This window comes from Lontra canadensis, unplaced genomic scaffold, assembly GCF_010015895.1.
Source record: "Lontra canadensis isolate GAN:19392208 unplaced genomic scaffold, GSC_riverotter_1.0 scaffold150, whole genome shotgun sequence".
Lineage (NCBI taxonomy): Eukaryota > Metazoa > Chordata > Mammalia > Carnivora > Mustelidae > Lontra > Lontra canadensis.
In genome coordinates, this window is record NW_022631144.1 from 244621 (window position 1) to 261346 (window position 16726).

The 16726-nt window shown below is 39.0% G+C and overlaps 1 protein-coding gene across 1 annotated transcript in view; it reads left to right on the top strand.

The window, feature by feature from the left end:
* The first annotated feature begins 6498 nt into the window (after nt 1-6498).
* The window catches only part of GAS2L3 (growth arrest specific 2 like 3), a 37090-nt gene continuing 26862 nt past the window's right edge, over nt 6499-16726 (top strand). Inside the window, exon 1 of the mRNA XM_032844310.1 lies at nt 6499-6605. The gene's annotated coding sequence lies outside the window, so the exon portion shown is untranslated. The remainder of the gene's footprint in view (nt 6606-16726) is intronic.

The following is a 16726-nucleotide window of genomic DNA, read 5'->3' on the forward strand; positions in this document are numbered from 1 at the left end:
TATATATATATATATATATATATATATATATATATATATATATATATGTATGTATATATATAGGCTCTTTGTCCCCAGTTCCTGACACAGAGGTTCTAAAACCTTTGGAATTTTGTGATAGGGGTGAAAGGAGCATCTTTTGTTATTCATAACAAGCTCCTTTCAACAGGCCTGAGTTTATACTAACAAGTGATGGGGGTGGGACTATGGATGCTTCAGCATGGGGGTGATTGCTAGAGTAATCAACCCTGTGATTAGAGAGCTGGATCTTTCAACCCCATTCCCAGAATCTGAGGAAAAAAAGATGATCCCAGAGATTGAGGTCAGTCACTAGTGGCCAAGTATTTAATCAAATAATGCCTATGTAATGGATCTTCCATAAAAACACCTAAATGATGGGTTTGGAGAACTTCTGGATTGATGAACACATTGAGGTGCTGGGAGGGCAGTGTGCTGGAGAGAGCATGGAAGCTCATGTCCTCTCCCCCACCCCTATTATAAAGGGTACTGAGTTGTACCCTTTATAATAAACCAGTGACAGTAAGTAAACTGTTTTCTTGGGTTCTATGAACCATACTAGCAAATCATCAAAATTGAGGAGGGGGTCATTTGTAAAGACCTTATTTCCAAATAAGGTCACATTCTGAGGTTCCAGATGGACATGAATTTTGGGGAGGGGAGACAGTATTCAATCAACTACATAGATATAACACTTTACTATTAATTACAACTGTTGTTACAAAGTTTTATAACATTGACTTACTTATACTTTATATTAATGTAAATCTGCAACATTTCTTTAAAATAAGCTTAGTATTGTTTTTAATGTAGTTGGCTCTCAATAGATTATCAGGTGAATGAGTAGTTTAGTTATGAATTAATCAAGCCCTCTGTTGCCCCCAAATTTTATCCAATACTTCATATAAGGTATAATCCATAGACTGACACTCAGTAATGTCAAGGCATTAAATGCAACAGCAGCGGCAGCCACAAAATGCAGAACAAAACAACTAAAAAACCCATCAAAAGCAAAAAAAAAAAAAAAATCAATCAATCAATCAATCAAGAACTATTTCTTTTTTAAATTCCAGTATACTTAACATACAGTGTTATATTAGTTTCGGGGGTGCAATATAGTGATTCAACAATTCTATGTATTACTCAGTGCTCCTCCTCAAGAATAGTATACTCTTAAACCCCTTCACCTATTTTACCCAGCCCCCCACCCCCCTGTCTTCTGGTAACCATCAGTTTGTTCTCCACAGTTAAAGAATCTGTTTTTTGGTTTGTCTCTTTTTACTTTGTTCATTTGTTGTGGGAGGCCACGGTAAGGCTTGAGACGAGGACCAAACCAGGCCCTGACTTGTGCTTCCTTTAAAGTCTGAATAACCTAACAAAAGGTTTAGGACGGGAAAAGTGGAGTAGCACCGAGAAAGGGTCTGTGCTATGTGTTGTGCACTCGCCCTCGTGACTTCCCACACGCTTGCTAAACAAATGAGAACAATTCGGTTGGGGTCATAAGTTCGTGGCTGGTCCTTGCTGCCCTAGTACAGCTCATAAATTACTTTCAGGTTTGCTGTATCAATACAGAACAATTGTACTGGCATCAGCCATTTGGCGTCACGAGGTCTGCTTATAGTCAATGGTGAAACTTATTATGGGAACTCGTGGTTGTTTAACTAGACACAGGTGTATTGCTTCTCCTATGGTAATATCACTATATATATGGCCTTAATGCTTTGAATAAACTTAGCACTGTTGGACATCCTCCTCAGTGCTCCTCCTGCCCCCATCTCTCTACTTCTCAAGTTCTTTTCTTCATCCTCTTACCCTCACGTTCATGGTTGATTTGTCGCGCCGGCCGCGACAATTTGTTTTCTTAAATTCCACATATGAGTGAAATCATCTGATAGTTGTCTTTTCTCTGACTTATTTTACTTAGCGTTATACTGTCTAGATCCATCCATGTTGTTGCAAATGGCAGGATTTCATTCTTTCTTATGGATGAGTAATATTCCACTGTGTGTGTGTGTGTGTGTGTGTGTGTATGCGTATCTCTCTCTCTATAAATATATATATGTATATATATATATTGTCTACCTACCTATTTCTCTATCATCTATCATCTATCACATTCTTCTTTACCCATTTATCTATTGATGGACACTGGGCTGCTTCCATAAATTGGCTATTATAAATAATGCAGCAATAAACATAGGGGTGCATATATCTTTTCAAATTACTGTTTTTGTATTATTTGAGTAAATCCCCAGGAGTGTAATTACTGTATCATATGGTAGTTATATTTTTAATTTTTTAAAGAACCTCCATACTGTTTCCACAGGGGCTTCACCGGTTTGCATTCCCACTAACAGTGCATGAAAATTCCTTTTTCTCCACACCTTTGCCAACACTTCTTGCTTCTTGTATTTCTTGTGGTTCTTTGCCTTTTTTACTTTAACCATTTTTTTAAAGAGAGGGGGCCTTGGGGAGGAGTTAAGGGAGAGGGAGAAAGAATTTTAAGCAGGCTCCACACCCAGCATGGAGCCTGATGCATGATCTCAACCCCTGAGATCATGACCTCAGCCAAAATCAAGAGTTGGATGCTTAACCAACCAGGCACCACAGCTTCAGCCATTCTGATAGGTATGAGGTGATATCTCACTGTGGTCTTGCATTTCCCTGATGATGAGATGTTGAACACCTTTTCATTGTCTGTTGGCCATCTGTATGTCTTCTTTGGAGAAATGACTGTTCATGTCTTCTCGCCATTTTTAATTGGATTATTTTTTTGGTGTTGAGTTGTATAAGTTCTTTTTATAGTTCAAATACTAACCCTTTATCAGATATGTCATTTGCAAATATCTTCTCCCATTTTGTGTGTTGCCTTTTAGTTTTATTGTTTCCTTCACTGTGCAGAAGCTTTTTATTTTGATGTAGTCCCAATAGTTTATTTTTGTTTTCCTTGCCTGAGGAGGTAAATCTAGAAAAATGCTGCTATGGCCAATGTAAGAAAAATTACTGCCTGTTCTCTCTTCTAGAAGTCTTATGGTTTTAAGTCTCCCATTTAAGTCCTTAATACATTTGGGGTTTATTTTTGTAACTACAGTATGTTTTAAGCAATAGAGCATTCTTGTAGGGCTGTGAAAAAGCCAAATCATATCTCTACATTGAAGGGGTATATTATTTTGAGAGGCTCTTCTGTCTGATTAGTCAAATAAGTGATTATTCCTAATGTAATAACTTAATATTTAGATTTCCAGGCATGGTGCTTTCTTAAAATAGGGCACATCTTCACAATTCTGGCAAAGCCATAACTAATAGACTTTATCATCTGATGAAACAGGCTGGTGAAACTTGCTCTGCATGTTGCAACCGTGGCAATTTCAAGTAAAGTAAGAATCTCTAAAATATAGCTATTAACCTAACCACCAATTAGAAAACCTACACATGAAAGTAGATTTCACCTCATTAGGTGGAACCCTCAATTACTAATTGTAGTGTTAAAATCAAGATAGGTAAGATGGTGAGTGCACTTAAGGAGTGGGGTACTAACCGGGAACTAATGTAAAAAAGGTTAAGAAAGCAACAAGAGAACTTTCTTATTTATAATACAGATAGGAAAAGCAACAAGAATCAAAGAATTTAGAAGGAACTCCTCACCCAATGTACACATTTAACCAGTGAGGGATATGGACTTAAAGAAAACTGATTTGCTTGGACTTTTTGGTTGCAGATTCACTTTCCTCCTGTCTTGTATCTTTATAAGGTACAGAAGTTACCAAAGACAAACTACATAGACAATGAGAATAAAAAGAAAGCAAACATAAAATGCCTTGCTGTCAAAGTTTCAGTAAATAGTTCAGAAATATTAGGTGGGGTGTGTGTGCATGCATGCATGTGTATGTGTGTGTGTGTGTGAGATAGAGAGTGTTTATATACATATATATGTATAACATCTTTCAATTTTTAATAAGTGGTATTCAAATGTTTAAGCACAAAGTATGCATGTAAGAAAAAATTGTTAACTAATGTCTCATCAAACAACTCTTAAATTTCTGTAGAGAAGTGTACAGATAAATATTTTTTAAGATTTTATTCATTTATTTGACAGACAGAGATCACAAGTAAACAGAGTAGCAGGCAGAGAGAGGGGGGAAGCAGGCTCCCAGCTGAGCAGAGAGCCCAATGCGGGGCTTGATCCCAGGACCCTGGGATCATGACCTGAGCTGAAGGCAGAGGCTTTAACCCACTGAGCCATGCAGGCACCCCCAGATTTTGATATTAGTAAAGCCCAATTTAAAGCTACAACTCCACTTTGAAATTTGTCTATATGAAGTAATATGACAAATTGTCCCTAGTTTTAAAAAGAAACACTATAAAGCATACATTTATTTGAGCGATAGGTAAAAATTGATTTATTATAGTTGGGAGCACCAAAGGCTTCTGGGATCAACTGCAGTAAAAAAGGCCCACTATAGGGCTTCAGGTTCAATTACCATTTATATGTCAAGTTTTGGATGACCATCTTATCTACCCACCCCAGAATGTAAACTCTGTGAGGACAGGATCCTTTGTGCTTACATAGAGTCTGGTGTGGGGCACGTACTCAATAATATTTGTTGAATTAACTTCTCAAATCTGTATCTCCTGCACCAACCAATTAAACCCCTCTGAGCCCCTCTACCTGCATGTTCTTCTCACACTTCAACCTGAACACATCCCAAACCAGAGTGTAGTTTTCTTCTCCGATGGTTGTTTTCCCTGTGTTCCTTAGATTGGCACCATTATCACATGATTACTAAGTCCAGATAAGTCAGCTTCTCAGGTTATCTCCAGAGACCTTTTTCTCTCCATCCATTTTGAATTTCGTTTAGGTAATTGTTAACTTCTAGTTTTTGGAATTGTTGCCAATCTCACTCCGTTCTTCAAAAGTCCTTGAAAAAGATTTTCTTTCTAAAACACACCATCATATCATTCCCTTTTTATAACCAATCCCAAATGACTGCAAGAAAAATTCTGAACTCTTCAGCACCTACCAGACCTTTCATCTGTGCCTACTCTTTCAGTTTGATCTATCTCCCAATCTCCAGTCTTTAATCTTTCAAGAACTACTATTCCCAGGACATTCCAGGTGCTCTCACATCTCTGGAACCATGTGTTCTCTTTGCCTGGAAAGCGCTCCTTATTCCCAATTATCCTTGCTCTTGTCAGATTCCTAACCATCCTTCAAACCTCAGCACCTTTCAAACCTCTGATCATCACCTTCCAAGACTGTTAGTTGTTCCCTCCTTTGCAGACCTCCATTAAACCTTTACCAAGGCACTGAGCACTTTGAAGGGCAGCATTGTCTTCTTCACTTTAGTTTCCTCAGCAACGCAGCAGCAAAATCTCATTATTTTTTAAAAGATTTTATTTATTTGATAGAACAAGCACAAGTAGGGGGAACAACAGGCAGAGGAAGAGGGAGAAGGAGTCTCCCCACTGAACAGGGACCCCAGCATGTGGCTTGATCCCAGGACCTTGGGATCATGACCTGAGTCAAAGGCAGACGCTTAAGGACTGAGCCACTCAGGCTCCCCATTCTCATTGATTTTGATGAGTGAATGAAAGAATAAATTCTAGAGAGAGAACATCATTCCACACCAACGCCCTCATTTTACAGATGGGAAACTGAGGGCCAGAGAAGTGACATGATCTAACCAAATCGAACTAGGAGGGAAGGGTCTGGGCCTCCAGGCTTTTGACTACTGACCGCCCCCCCCCCCCCACCAACTATTAACAAGTCACATTACAGTTGCAGTTATCAGACCTTTTAATTGCTACACTGAAGTCCAGTCTCTGCTCGATTTCAACCCTCCGAGCTAGTAAGCATCCCTCATTGTGATGAGGTTATTTTTTTACCCCCCCTCCCCCGTTTCTTGGGTTTCCTGAAGTAAGAGCCAACATCCTGTTTGCTTCCAGTTGTGGCCGGGAGCTCTCCATCTTTCAACACCGAAACTCACAGGAAGAGGGACCTCTCTCGGGAAGGTTTCTGCTTAGGACTCCTATGCCTATGGGTGACAGTTTGTCTCCGGAAACCGTGGCGCCCGCACTACAGCCGGATCTCCAGCGGCTTACAGTTGGGAGGGGCTCTTAACAGATCTGGGTACGACCCGGCAACACCCTTGTACTCTACCCGGCAACTCTCCAGGATGTTTACAAGCGAGGTTGATTCACCTCTTCTGCCCATCGGGATAAATTTCGGGGCTGTTGATGTCGCCGGGGTGCCAGATGGGGGGACCTGCTCCATGACCAAGCCACTTCCCTTTTCCACGAAAAGCAGGGTTGGCCACCAGACTTGGAAGGCTCCAAGGGGTGGAAGGCGGGGCGCCCCGGCTGACTGAGGCGCGCGCGCGGGTCGCGTGCTCCCTGCGGCCTGGGGCGGGGCCTCCAGCCACGCCCTCCCTCCGCCTTCTGATTGGTCCTTTCGAAACAGGCGGCGAACCGCGGCGAGACCTGAGACCCAGGCGGAGGCGGCGGTTGGTCAGGGGCGTGCCGGCTTCGCACAGATTGAACCGAGATGTCACCCCGCAGGGAGAAGTGACCATCCCGCGCCTGGGCGGGTGAGTACTTCCCTGTTTGCTTTCTCTTTTCCTCGCGAGCCTCTCCTCGCCTTATTGGGGCTGTTGCGCCTCAGTTTGCGGGCTCGAGGACCCCCGGCGCTCCGCAGAGTCGAAGCGCTGGTTTGGTTGGATCTCCGCGAAACCCAAGACGCTCTGCGATTGGCCCGCCGCGGAAGCCGCGTCCTCTGATTGGTCCCTCGGGCTGTCAAGGTGATGTTTTGCCTGTACTGTCTTGCCCACCTTGGTGCGGCGCGAGGGGCAACAGGTGCGGACGTAGTAGGTTGGGGAAGAGGTGTCAAGCCGTTATTGGTCTGCTTTAGAAAACGAGAGGGAGATCAGAACCTGAAGCTAGTTGAAGGTCTCCAGGGGCACCCTTATCCGCAAGCGCCCAGCGCATATAGGGTCACTTGATTCCTCAACACCACCCTTTGGAAGAATTAATAAAGTCACAGACCTTGGAAAGAGAACGACACAGACAGTCATTTTCTCCTCTGGCAAAGTTTACAGCCTCTTCCCTATTTGTTCTCCAGTCCGGGCAGGGCTTTGCTTTCCCAGCTGCATCCCTTAGTTTGGAGGGCTGCCTTGTGGGGTAAAAGGAAGGGAAGGCTTGTAGATTGCCCTGGAAATCTGGGGAAGCTCTTGGAAGGTGTCCTTACTGCCGCAGTCACTCCTGGTTCCTAACTAATCTTTTCAAGTTGAATTTTACGGATTTAAGAGTGGTGTGGTATGCATGGCGTAGTTGCTGATCCAGTCCTTAAGTGAAGAGATGGTTTTTTGCAGGCGCAGTCCAAGTCACACTTTGGGTTTTGTTTTGCTCGCTTGAAGAGCGCTGACAACTACTTTATCAGAAGATAAGCAGTTGGTGAGCTGCTATGTGATCACATTTCTTGGGATTTAAATTATTAGGAATTGGAATTCTAGCCACCTCAGATTTTCTTTGGGAGGAGATTGGGATGGATTTGAATGAAAAAGTGGAAACTGATGAGAATCTCCTAGCATATATTCTGATACAAGTTGTCTGATTCATCTGTTTCAAAAATTCATTAACAGCTTTGGATAGTAGGTGTCTGCTATTTTGACATTATTGAGTTAAAAGTAATATTTCTAACATAGCAAAGTTGCTAAGCATGCAGGTTCTGAAATCAGGTTTACCATGGGTATGATCTTAGGCAAATTTTTTAATCTTTCTAAGCCTAAATTTCCTAATCTGTAAAAAAAAAAAAAAAAAGTTAACAATAGCTCCTACTTTATTGATGGGAGGATTGTCATGAGGATTAAATGAAATAAATAATCCACGTAAATGGTTTAGTACAGTGCCTGAGATATAGCTATTATTATTTCTTGCTGTTTAATTTGGATTAAAAGTTTCAAGCTACACCCAAAGGACTGAGCGGCACAGCAGATAAAGATAGTGCTAAAGACAGTGATGAGTTCTTATTCATTGATTAATTTAAGTAAGCACTAAAAATAGTAATTGTTGCTATATATCAAACACATTACTACCTAGATGGTGCAGGTATGTGTTTTAGGTTCTTTACTTATATTAATGTTAAACCTCTTAGTAATCCTGTAATGTAGTTGGTGTAATCTGCACATCATAGGTGAGGAAACTTAAGCTCAGAGAAAGTAAATAACCTACTGAGTCCACTCAGAATTCAGTCCACCCTGTTTTTTTGTGTGTGTCACACTGCCCTTCATTTATATTCCTGGTGTTACATAACTTCTCTGCACAGAGTTGCTTGTATAGCCCAGGTTCATTTCTGCCATGTATAGTTTTATTTTTGAATACTTCATAATAAAAAAAATAGAAATAATTTGTGATGGTAGATCAAAGTGTGTGATAAGAGAAGAATGTCAGCAACATAAATGCTATTACTAAAAACTAAATGAGTCTAATGGTGTTTGGAGAATTGACCAGTTCAGAAGTAATGTTTCCTAATTTGTATCTTCCCATTTAGCTTTGGTGTATTCACTATATTTTTACTATGCAGCACTCTTCTATTATCCCCTCCTCACCCTCCTGTAAATCTCAAGTTTGGAGTTAAGAAAGTTTAGTTATTTCAATAATTTTTCTCAAGCTGACTGTTGAGGAGGGAAGTAAGGATTAAGGTTAATATGTATTGTTATAGTTTACTTTTAGTAACATGTCCATGTATGTCTTTGTTTATGTGCTTTATTTCCTTATTACCTATTGCTTTCTATACTTTGATATCAGATATGCCTTTACATACCTAAAGAACCATGTCATGTATATAGAATTTGAGAGAATAGGAAACTTGAGTCTGTCAGTAAGTTTATCTCACTTCCAGTTTCACAATTTTTAATCAAAATTTAACTGCCATAAAGAAATGCCTCGGAAGGCATGTTTACACGATAAGGCAGTCATCGCATTTGTATTTCCTTAGTGTTTCTCCTTCTAAAAATACAAATGTTATTACATTGTTACATAGTAGGTTGTTTTAACAGAAAGTTGCCATTTATTTTATCAATAAATTACTAATTTCTAAAGAACTAGAATGTAATAAAATGTAGCATATGCACTAAACATTAATTTCGTCTTTGATGTTGAAAGCATCTCAGGAATTTATAGTACCAATACCATTAGTCGTATGGTAGATATTGCTGAAGTGTTGACTGATGGAAATTTCTGCCCACTATCACATAACATATACTTTTCTGTAACAGTATACAGTTAGCTATGGTTGAAGAGCTCACTTTATGTAGTTTGAAACATAATGACTTTTTTTTTTCTCCTGATGGGTGACATGTTACAATTTTGGATCCTAAAAATAAAATTGGCTGTTGAAAAACTTGTTTGTGTTCAGAAGTTTTTCTTTTTTATACCTTCCCTCCCCCAATTTAGAAAACATTGTGATCCCAATAACATAATTATACATGCTGTTCAGCAGGTTGCTTTTGGTCACATAACATCTTTTCATATCAGTAGCTATAGCTATTATTTTTCAAGTGGCTGAATAAATCCACTGTACGAATGTATGACAAGTTATTTGAGCAGTTTCTTGCTAATAGATACTTTATGTTGTTTTTACATTTCTTTATATTAGTGTTTGTGTATGGGTATGTTTTCTGTAGAGTCTTTTAGTTTATCATATATAAAGGCAAAATGTTTTAAGTTCTTTAAAATTTTTTTGATAAATGAATAGTTCTGTTGAACATAAAATGAAGTTATTTAGGTTAAATCTCTATGAAATATTGCAAAACGAAATTTTCAAATAGAAAAGCAAAGACTCCCAACAAATGAATAGTCTTTATAATTTTGCAAATAACATGTGGTTTTTATGAAGCTGTAAGAATCTTATTTTTTTCTCTTGAAAAATCTTTATCTGCTTTGGAAGCTGCATTTTCCTTTAATGAGTATATCACAGATTTACTTCATTATTGTTTCATATTCCATTTAGTGATAAATGCAACATTTACTGTATTTAGGAGTAATTCTGGTACTAATTTTAGCACTAATTTCTACACAGTAGTAGAAGAAGTAGAGAATGTTCCCCCTATAAGGGTCTTATTTTAAATATTTTATTTATTTATTTGACAGAGAGAGAGAGAGAAATCACAAGTAGGCAGAGGAGCAGGCAGAGAGTGAGGCGGAAGCAGGCTCCCTGCGGAGCAGAGAGCCTGATGTGGGGCTCGATCCCAGGACCCCGAGACCATGACCTGAGCCGAAGGCAGCGGCTTAACCCACTGAGCCACCCAGGTGCCCCAAGGGTCTTATTTTGGAAAGTATAGAGTAAAATAAAAGCATATATTGCCGTGTAACCTAAATTAGGGAGGAAGTTTGGGAGGTGTTTTTTAAAAAAATTTTTTAAATAGAAATTGAATCTGAAATAGGTAGGAATGAGTCTGGAAGAAAGGAGGAGGAAGATTGTTGCATGTAGATAGATCATCGGACAAAGTCCCAGAGATGAGAGAGCATACTTGAAGGGTCTAAAAGAAGTTCAATATGGCTGGAGTGTGAGGGTCTAGAGAAGAGGCTAGAGGGGATTTATCAGGCTTTGTTAGCTTTGTTGAGGAGTTGGGGCTTTATCCTGAAGGCATTGGAGGGTCATTAAAGATTTTAAGTAGGGAAGGAGAAAGGTATCCTCAGAAGAGGGTTTCTGAAGAATCAATCTGGCTGCAGCACATGAAGAACAGGTTGGAGGCTTGCAAAGCTGGGAGAGGGTGACTATTTAGAAGCTGTTTCAGTAAACCTAGAGAGAGGGGTGATGATGACTTGAACTAGAGGGGTGGCCATAGATATTGAAGAGGAAATTTAGAGGTAGAAGCAACAAAGATGTGGTCACTATTTTAACTGAGGAATGCAAAGACACAGTGAAGGTGTGGGAGAGGAAGGAATCATGGATGATCTATTTAACTTGGTGACTGTTGGTGCTATTCCTTGAAATAGTAAACATAGGAAGCCTTTGTAAATATGTAAATGAAGAAATGAATAAGTAATCTCAGTTATACAAAGGCAGGGCCATTTGATGATAGTGATGATGATGATGATGATGATGATGAGATGATGCTGGAGAGTACATAGCACAATGGGTTTTACCTATAAATTTTGCATTTTTGTTTGTTTGGTTGGTTTTATTTATCTTTTAGCATACTATAGAGACTGGTGCCATTTTTCTCATTGCTTCAATATGTTGGATCACTATATCTTCCAGTCATGTTCTGGGTGCATATTGCTTTCTTGGGGCCAAATATCTTGACCCTCTGGGCACAGCTTCCATTCTCCACTATTACTTTCCTATTACTCCTGGAACAAATTACCACAACTGTAGTGGTTGCAAACAACACAAATTTGTTATCTTATGGTTTGGGAGGTCACAAATCTGAAATGAGCTAAAAAAAAGATGTTATTAGGGCTTCCTTCTTTCTGGAGGATCCAGAGGAAGTCCCATTTCTTTCCCCTTTCCAGCTCTGAGAGGGCACCTGTGTTCCTTGTCTCCTCCTTCCATCTTTAAAGCTGACAGTGATGCTACTCAAATCTGTTTCTCTGCTTCTTTGACTTTTCTATCCCTCTTTTTTTATTTTTATTGAGATACAGTTGGCATGTCACATATTAGTTTCAGATGTACAACATACATGCTTGATATTTGTATATATTGTAAAATGATCACCGTGAAAAATCTAGCTAGCATCCATCCCCATACATAGTTATAATTTTTTTTCTTGTGTTGGGGACCTTTAAGATCTACTCTCTTAGCAGCTTTCAAATGTGTAATACAGTATTGTAAACTATAGTCACCATACTATACATCACATCCCCATGATTTATAAACTGTAGGTTTGTACCCTTTGAACCCCTTCACCCATTTTGCCCACCCCCTAATTCCTACCTCTGGCAACCACCAATCTGTTCTCTTTATCTATCAGCTTGGTTGGTTTGTTTGTTTAGATCCCACATATAAGTGAGATCATATGGTATTTGTCTTTCCCTATCTGACTTATTTTACTTAGCGTAATGCCCTTAAGTCCTTTTATATTTTCACAAATGGCAAGATTTTATGGCTGAGTAATATTCCATTGTATTCATACACCACCTCTTTATCCATTTATCTGTCAGTGGACGCTTCGGTTGTTTCTGTATCTTGGCTATTGTAAACAATGCTGTAGTGAACTCGGGGATGCATAGAGCTTTTCAAATCAGTGTTTTCATTTTCTTTGAGTAAATAACCCAGAAGTGGAATTGTTGGATCACATAGTAGTTCTGTTTTTCATTTTTTGAGGAACCTTCATACTGTTTTTCATAGTGGCTGCATGAATTTGCATTCCACTAATAGTGCAGGAGGTTTCCCTTTTCTCTACATCCTCACCAACACTTGTTATTTCTTGGCTTTTTGGTAAGTCATTCTGACAGGTGTAAGGTGATACCTCATTGTAGTTTTGATTTGCATTCCTTGATGATTAATGATTTTGAGCGTCTTTCCATGTGTCTGTGGCCATCTGTATGTCTACTATGGACAAATATCTATTCAGGTCCTCTGTCCAGTTTTTTAATTAACATATAATGTATTATTTGCTGCAAGGGTACAGATCTGTGAATCATCAGTCTTACACGATTCACAGCACTCACCATAGCACATATCCTCCCCAATGTCCATAACCCAGCCACCCTATCCTTCCCACCCCACAGGCCCCAGCAACCCTCAGTTCTCTGTCCATTTTTTAGTCAGATTGTTTTGCTACTGAGTTGAGTTGGATATTAACTCCTTATCACATGAAAGATATGTAAATATTTTCTCCCATTCTGTTGGTTGACTTTTCATTTGTTGATGGTTTACTTTCTTGTGCATCAGCTTTTTAGTTTGTGTAGTCCCACTTATTTATTTTGGCTTTTGTTGCCTTTGCCTTGGGAGTTTGATCCAAAAAATCATCTCTAAGACTGATGTCAAGGAGCTTATCACCTATGTTTTCTTTTAAGAGTTTTATGGTTTCAGGTCTCACATTCAAATTCAAGTCTTTAATCCATTTTGAGTTAATTTTTGTGTGTGGTATAAGATGATGGTCCAGTTTCATTCTTTTGCATGTGGTTGTCCAGTTTTCCCAGTGCATTTATTGAAGAGACTGTCCATTTGCTATAACATATTTTAGGCTCCTTTGTTATACGTTGATCATAAATGTGTGGGTTTATTTCTGGATTCTCTAATTTTTTCCATTGATTTAAGTATTTGTTTTCATGCCAGTACCATGCTGTGTGTTTTTAAAAGATTTTATTTATTTATTTTTTGAGAGAGAGAGACAGAGACAGAGAATGAGCAAGCATATAAATTTTAGGATTGTTCTGCTCTGTTTCTGTGAAAAATGCCATTGGAATCTTGAGAGAGATTGCACTGAATATGTAGATTGCTTTGGGTAATAAGGACATTTTAATTGATTCTTCCAGTTGAAGAGCATGGAATATCTTTTCATATATTTGCATCTTTTTCAATTTCTTTCATCAATGTCTTACAATTTTCAGTTTGTACAGGTCTTTTACCTTCTTGGTTAAATTTATTCCTGGGTATTTTATTCTTTTTGATGTAACTCTAAATGGGATTATTTTCTTAATTTCTTTTTCTGATAATTTGTTATTAATGTATAGAAGCAACAGATTTCTATGTATTGATTTTTAAGTCCTGTGGCTTTACTGAATTCATTTGTTAGTTCTAAGATTTTTGGTAGTCTTTAGGATGTTTTACATATAATATCATGTAATGTGTAAATAATGACAGTTTTACTTCTTCCTTTCCAATTTGGATACTTTTTTTTTTCTTGTCTAATTGTTTGACCATGACTGCCAAATACTATGTTGCATAAAAGTGGTGAGAGTCAGAATCATTTCTTGTTCTTGATCTTAGAGGAAAGATATTCAGCTTTTGACCACATGATGTTTGCTGTGGGGTTGTCATATATGGCCTTTATTATGTTAAATTATGTTCCCTCTGTAACAACTCTGTTGAGAATCTGTCTCATAAATTGGTGTTGAATTTTGTTAAACCTTATTTCTATATCTATTGAGCTGATCATTTGTTTTTTATTTTGTTAACATGGTATATCATGTTGAATGCTTTGTGGGTTTGAACCATCCTTGCATTCCTGAATAAATCCCACTTGATCATGGTATATGATCCCTTTAATGTATTGTTGAATTCAGTTTGCTAATATTTTGTTGAGCATTTTTGTATCTATGTTCATCAGGAATTTTGGCCATGGCGTTCCTCTTACATGGACTCTTGTGATTTCGTTTGGCCTGCCAAGATAATCACTCATCCCAAAGTCTTTAATTTACTCAATCTGCAATGCCCATTTTGCCCACAAAGTAGTGTATTCACAGGTTCTGGGGATTAGGATGTAAACATTTTGGGGAACCATTATTCTGTCTACCACAAATGGAGTTCATTAAAGATGGGATAAAATTGTACTTGTTCACTGAGGCACAGAAGTTCCTGAGTAGCTCATTGTTTCCAGAATCTATGCCCCTTGGCACAGCTATTCTATGCTTTTCACTTGGACCCTCTGCCTATACACCATTCTTTTTTTTTTTTTTTTTTTCCTTAGTGATTCCTTTGGTTATCAGGCATCTCACTTGACCTGCTGGTACTTTGACTAGTAACCATTGTACATATTCCACCTTGGACATGCTGGCTGAGAGGCAAAATAATTTATCAGTTCATGTCATGTGAAAATAATAAAGAATACAAAAAATTAAAAAAAAAAAAAAAGATCTCCCAGTAGATACTTGTCTATGATTTAGCTGGTTCCAAGCTGCTGTCACATTTTGTTCCACAGCAGAAACACTGTGGAGAAGAGAGACAACCCAGTTTTCCCTAGAGATTTACCAAAAGTGTTTCCTAAACTTTAGGCTTGAATACTCTTTCAATACTGCTTCTAGCAGCAGTCCAGGAACTTACAATATAGTTGGCAAAGCAATACACAGAAATAACACAAAATGGTATGAAGCAGTGTAAAGGCAAGGTATTGGGGAACTGCTATGTGAATTCAAGAGCTAAAGATAGAATCAGAAGTAATTCAGGCCAGTCAGGAAGGGCTACTGGGAGGAGATTAATCAAACAAATTATAAGCCTGGGTTAGTTAAGATGATGAAGAATCTTTTCAACTATTCTTTCTCTATCTCCTCTGCTAACTTCTTCTCAGGACTAATATTGGATTTTCTTAGTTTTTTCTCTTGTTCTTAGGCCCTCATTACTGCTTTCTCCATTTCTTTCTCAAGACAGAAGAAGAATTATCTCATTCTTCTTAATAGCTTTACCTCCCAAGTAATTTCTGACAATTTCTACCTTCTCTTAAACTTTCTTCTCAGCTCTAGATTAGTATTACCATCTGCCAGACAAACACTTCCACTAGAATGTCTTTAAAGTCTTCTCAAATTAAACATGATCAAAACACAGTGCTTTTGACCTGTCTGTATTGTGTTCCCTGCCTCGATTTGTTCACACTCTTATCCTCACCTCAATAAATGCTCCCACTATGTATTTGCTCAGTGCTTAAGCCAGAAACCTGGGAGTCACTTTTGACATTTCACTCTGCCCTTACATCCCTCCCTTCCACCCCTCGTCTCTAACCATTATCAGGTCTTGGTTCTGACTAAAGTGGATATCAACTCCATCCACTTCTCTAAAGTGAAGATAATGTTGCTGTTCTAGTTCACTTACTCTTTGTCCCTGAACTACTGTAGTCCTACAGATTTCCTAACTCTTCCTCTGCCAGGCTCCTCTCCATCTCTTTACCTGTGTGCTCCCATTTCCTATATGGTCTCCCTGTTTCTACCCTCTCCATGTCTCCTTCTTTCATTGTTTCCCCTGGTTCTTTTCCCCACATCTGTAGCCACTCCCCTTTCTGTTTCTTTCTCCCTTTCTCTGTTAAACCCATCACTATTTCACTGCCGCCTTCCACTCTCCCCCTCAAAGAGCTCTTTTGAAACTCGGAATTAGATTGTCTCTCCCTTGGTTAAAGCTCTCCCATGGCTTCTCACTGCACCTAGAATAAAATCTAATTTCTTCAGGAGGCCTAGTGGGATGGGGCTGCTGCCCAACTTTTCAGTCCCCTCCCAAGCCACACATTGCCCTTGCTGCAGCCATGCCTGCTTCTTTCGGTTCTAGGAATATGCCACGTTCTCTCCTCAGAGTCTTCGCAAAAATAATTCTCTGTACTTAGAACTCTTCCTCTCATTCCCTAACTCCTACCATTCTTCAAATCCATGTTTTCCCTTCAGCTAAACCATTTTTAAGCATTCGATCTAAGTCTAAGGTAGGCCCTGCTCTTTCCTTCCCCATTCTTTCCTTCAAAGTAAAATGATCAAGATTTAACTCTGTGTATTCATTTGTGTGGTTGCTTTTTAAAAATTTCCCGACTGGTGTATTAGTTCCATAAGAGCAGTCACATGTCTGTCACGTTCATTACTGTGTCTCTTGGTTGTGGTCCTAGTTCATTAAAGCGGAAGAGTAAATGCTTGTTGAATCAATGCATGAGTGTTCACCCCATGGAAAAGCATACAGACTGAATAGTGATGTAGCCACAGAAGTGACCAAAACTGAGGGAGGACAGCGAGGAGACAGACTGAATGGAGCAAAGGGCTGATGTTAGATAAGTTCCTGAAGACTTGTATTCTA